This window comes from Prionailurus bengalensis, chromosome B1 (assembly GCF_016509475.1).
Source record: "Prionailurus bengalensis isolate Pbe53 chromosome B1, Fcat_Pben_1.1_paternal_pri, whole genome shotgun sequence".
Taxonomy (NCBI): Eukaryota; Metazoa; Chordata; class Mammalia; order Carnivora; family Felidae; genus Prionailurus; species Prionailurus bengalensis.
The window spans coordinates 65,393,606-65,399,605 of NC_057344.1; positions in this window are offsets into that span (position 1 = coordinate 65,393,606).

Below are 6,000 nucleotides of genomic sequence, written 5' to 3' on the forward strand. Positions count from 1 at the left end.
AAAAGTTGACCTGGAAGGTCAAGTTTGAGATGTAGACCAGTGAACTTTTGGACTTCAAGTATACATATATATGTGTATAAATAAATAAATAAATAAGTAAATAAATAAATAAAAATATATTATTTATATATAATATAATATAATTATAATATAATATATAATATATAAATACATAATATATATTATTATATAATAACATATAATTTATTATTTATTTATGTATGTATTTATGTATTTATTTATTTATTTATATAAAAGGTTCTCCAGGGGGCGCCTGGGTGGCTCAGTAGGTTGAGCATCCGACTTCGGCTCAGGTCACGATCTCGCGGTCCGTGAGTTCGAGCCCCGCGTTGGGCTCTGGGCTGATGGCTCAGAGCCTGGAGCCTACTTCCGATTATGCGTCTCCCTCTCTCTGCCCCTCCCCCGTTCATGCTCTGTCTCTCTCTGTCTCAAAAATAAATAAATGTTAAAAAAAAATTTAAAAAAATAAAAAAGAAAAGGTTCTTCAGGTATCTAAGAAAAGATTTCTTCCAGAGGAAAGGAAGAAAGGTGATTTGGCTCAGACTTCCCATTAGCATACAAAGCAAGACAACAGTAAAGCAACACTTTCTAGAAATCCAAAAATAGTGTGAGATTTTAAATCTTGTCAAGATCTCTTTGATGTTTCTAGACTATAGAAAAAAACTATGGTAACTTGTGAACATGTAAACAAAATTTAAGGATTATATTTATAAGCCCATTCTGAGGAATCTGTTAAAGCACAAACTTCATCAACCCGAAAAAGGATGGAGAAAATTGGCTATGGAGAACTGAACATATTTAATAATTGATCTAAGACTAATGCAGAGGTTGGGATACAGGTGGAAAAATAGTATATAAATGTTACAAACTATGACAAAGTGGAAATTAAACCACTAAAACATTAGAAGATGAAACAAGAAAGAAATGTGAGAGTAGAATACACCCTTAATTGGTGTACAGATAATAGTTGGCGGTAAAAGGATAGAAATCTAAGCAAGGAAAAAAGAAGTCTATGAATACTATATAAAGTAATTTGGATTAATGATACCCCTAAAGCTATGAACTTTCATAGGATTGGCTAGGCTGAACTACATTTACCAGTTATTCAATAAAACACTAATTTTGGTGTTACTGTGAAGGGGATTTGCATATGTGATTTAAATTGACTTTAAGGGGGGCGCCTGGGTGGCTCAGTCGGTTGAGTGTCTGACTTCAGCTCAGGTCATGATCTCACAGTTCATGGGTTTGAGCCCTGCATTGGGCTTTGTGCTGACAGCTCGGAGCCTGGAGCCTGCTTCGGATTCTGTGTCCCCCTCTCTCTCTGCTCCTGCCCCTACTTGTGCTTTCTCTCTCTCTCTCTTTCTCTCTCTCTCTCTCTCTCTCTCTCAAAAATGAATAAGCATTAAAACAAATTAAAAAAAAATAAATTGACTTTAAGGTAATAGAAAGGGAGATTCTGCTGGATGGACCTGGTCAATCAGACGAGTCCTTTAAAAACCAAATTAGGTCTTCCCTGAGCTCAAGAGACTTCACACAGCTCATGCCCTAGAAATTCCTGTGTGCCAGCCTAATTATGATTCTTCTGACTGTTTGCCCTATACACTTTGGACTTGCTTACCCAAACCTCATAAGTGCATGGTCAATGCCTTGTAATACATCTATCTATCTATCTATCTATCTATCTATCTATCTATATATCCATCCATCTATCTATCTATTGATCTATCACCTATCATCTATCTTTCCACCTATCTATCCATTTCTAGCTATGTGTATTTATACAAGTATGCAAGGATATATACACACATATATCCTTCTCTGGTTGAATCCTGACAAATACAATTACAAATCCAATGGCATATTTTTTAAAAAAGATACATCACAATTAACTAGTTTATTCCAGGAATATAAGAAAGATTCAGTATTTAATTACACTATTACAATATTAATCACTGTGTTAAGAGGCCCGAGGAGAAAAATCATATAATGATCTCCATAGATGCTGAAAAACAAAATTCATTCCCTATTCCTGACAGTAACACTGAATATATAAGAACTGATGGACAACTCCTTTGCATAACATGCCTCAATCTCAATGTTAATACAATGAGAAAAAAAAACTAAAGACACATCTAAAGTCAAGAACAAGAAAGGAATGTCTACTTTCTCCATTACTCTTTGCCATTATATTGGAGGTATTGGTCAATGCAAAATGATAAGAGACAACACTTAATGTGTTTGGTAATTGGAACAGAAGAGGCAAAAGTACATACATTTGTACATAACATCATACTATAACTGAAAACTCAGTGGGATCAATGTTAAAGCTTATACAAACAATAAACTAATGCAGAAAGGGAGCAAGATATGAAATTAATATACAAAATTTAATAGTCTTCAAATGTGTTAATAATAACCAGTTAAAATATATAATGGAAGAGCAGGTTGCATTTACAATAACAACAAAAGGATAAACTACTTAGGAATAAATTTAGCAGTGGCAAAATACGCCCAAGGAATAATTTAAAGCACACATGAGAGACATAAAAATATATTTGAAAAGTGGAAAGACAATCATATATAAATATATGTGTGTGTGTACAGATAGACACACACATATATATTCATATATAGATATATATGGACACATATATTGCCAACAAGTTATTTTTTTTCCTGGATTTAGGAAAGTTTATTCTAAAGTCCATATGGAAAGAAGACAACCAGATGGCCAACAGACACATGAAATGATGCTCAACGTTGCTCCTCATCAGGGAAATACAAATTAAAGCCACACTGAGATACCACCTCACGCTGGTCAGAGTGGCTAAAATGAACAAATCAGGAAACTACAGATGCTGATGAGGATGTGGAGCAACAGGAACCCTCTTGCACTGTTGATGGGGATCTAAACTGGTGCAGCCTCTCTGGAGAACAGTGTGGAAATTCCTCAAAAAATTAAAAATAGAACTACTCTATGACCCAGCAATAGCACTGCTAGGACTTGACCCAAGGGATACAGGAGTGCGGATGCACAGGGGCACTTGTACCCCAGTGTTAATAGCAACACTCTCAACAATAGCCAAATTATGGAAAGAGCCTAAATGTCCATCAACTGATGAATGGATAAAGAAGATGTGGTTTATATATACAATGGAATACTACTTGGCAATGAGAAAGAATAAAATCGTGCCATTTGCAGCAGTGTGGATGGAACTGGAGGATATTGTGCTAAGTGAAATAAGCCAGTCAGAGAAAGACAGATACCATATGTTTTCACTCATATGTGGATCTTGAGAAACTTAACAGAAGACCATGGGGGAAGGGAAGGGTGAGAAAAAATAGTTACAAACAGAGAGGAAGGGAGGCAAACCATGAGAAGACTCTTAAAAACAGAACAACCTGAGAGTTGATGGGGGATGGGGGAAGGGGAAAGTGGGATATGGACATTGAGGAGGGCACTTGTTGGGATGAGCACTGGGGTGTTGTATGTAAGCCAATTTGGCAATAAACTATATTAAAAAATAAATAAAACAAAGTCCATATGGAAAATCAAACATGAAAGAATAGGTAAAAGGCAGTTATTAAAACACAATAAAAACTTATATTATTAAAACAGTGTTAAATGGACACAGACAGGCAGATAACAGAACAGAATAGAAAAACAGAAATCTATCCAAGTGCTCATGGAAATTTAGTTTATATGATTAAGCAAGTACTTCAAATCCCTCAGGAACATAGACTTTTAAATAGATGGTATTAATACAACTATTAGCCTTTGGAGAAAAAGTGAAAATTGGATCTACAACTCACAGTATATACCAAAATAAACTAACAACATAAATATGAGGAGTGCCTTTAAAACTATGACTCAAAATATAAAGGTAATAAAGGAAAGAGTTGATAAATTCAGATATATAAAGAAAAGCACTCATTGATGACAACAATAGCAAAGCAAAACAAAACCATAGGCAAAATAAAAAGCAAATTACAAAATGGGAAAAGTATTTGCAATTTACACCTTATATACATATAGAGGGCTAATCTCTTTAATATATTAAAACTCAAGAAAAGACTATACACCCAATTAACAAATGGACAAAAACCATAAACAAAACAGAGCATGGAAAAGATACACATGCACCCCATAAATATATAACAGGGACCTCAGCTTCAGTCAGAAAAATATACAAATTAAAACTACACAGATATATTGTTTTTATATATAATATTGGCAAACAAAAATGGCTTGTCTACCTACTTTGAGGACAAGTTGTAGTCAAGCAGGCTCTCTCATGTTTTACTGGTGCTAATGCAAAACGAGTAACCAACAACACCACACACACATTTTTTACTCTTTTTTTTTGTAGTTTCAAGTTTTTATTTAAATTCCAGTTAGCTCACAGATTGTGTAATATTAGTTTGAGGAGTAGAATTTAGTGATTCATCACCTACATACAACACCTGGTGCTACTCATAAGTGGCCTCCTTAATCCTTGTCACTCATTTAGCCAATCCCCCCACCCATCTCCCTCCATTAACCCTCAGTTTGTTTTCTATAGAGTCTGTTTCATGGTTTGCTTCTCTTCTTTCCCCCTTACATTCGTTTTTTTCATTTCTTAAATTCCTCATATGAGTGAAATCATATGGTATTTGTCTTTCTCTGACTGACTTATTTCACTTAGCATGATATACTCTAGCTACATTCATGTTGTTACAAATGGCAAGATTTCATTGTCTTTTTTATGGCTGAGTAATATTCCATTGTATATACATATACCACATCTTCTTTATCCATTCATCAGCCGATGGACATTTGGGCTCTTTCCATAATTGGACTATTGTTGATAATGCTGCTATAAATATTGGGGTGCATCTATCCCTTAAAATCACTATTTTTGTCCTTTGGGTAAATACCTAGTAGTGCAATTGCTGGGTCATAGGTTGGTTCTTTTTTTAATTTTTTGAGGAACTTCATTCTGTTTTCCAGAGTAGTTTCACCAATTTGCATTCCCACCAACAGTGTAAGAGAGTTCCCCTTTCTCAATATACCCAGCAATGTCTGTTGTTTCCCAAGTTGTTAATTTTAGCCATTCTGACATGTGTGAGGTGACAGCTCATTGTAGTTTTTATTTGTATTTCCCTGATGATGAGTGATGTTGAGCATCTTTTCATGTGTCTGTTAGCCATCTTCATGTAATCTTTGGTAAAATGTCTATTCATGTCCTCTGCCTACTTCTTCACTGGGTTATTTGGTTTTTTTTGGGTGTTGAGTTTGATAAGTTCTTTATAGATTTTGGATACTAACCCTTTTTCGGATATGTCACTTGCAAATATCTTCTTTCATTCTGCAGCTTGTCTTTTAGTTTTGTTGATTGTTTCCTTTGCTGTTCAGAAGCTTTTATATCTTGATGATGTCCCAAAAGTTCATTTTTTCTTTTGTTTCCCTTGCCTCCAGAGATGATTGTAGTAGGAAATTGCTACCGTGAGTTTCAGAGAGGTTGCTGCCTGTTTCTTGTGTAGGATTTTCATGGTTTCAAGTCCTGATATTTAGGTCTTCCATCCATTTTGAATTTATTTTTGTGTATGGTATAAGAAAATGTTCCAGGTTCATTCTTTTGCATGTTGCTTTCCAGTTTTCCCAATACCATTTATTGAAGAGACTGTCTTTTCTCCATTGGATGTTCTTTTCTGCTCTGTCAAAGATTAGTTGAACCATATAGTTGTGGGTCCATTTCTGGGTTTTTATTCTATTCCTTTGATCTATGTGTCTGTTTTTGTGCCAGTACCATAATATCTTGATCACTACAGCTTTGTAATATTACTTGAGGTCTGGAATTGGGATGCCTCCAGCTTTGCTTTTCTTTTTCAAAATTTCTTTGGCTATTTGGGATCTTTTGTGGTTCCCTACAAACTTTAGGATTGTTTATTCTTGCCCCGGGAAAAATGCTGGTGGTATTTTGATAGGGATTGAATTAA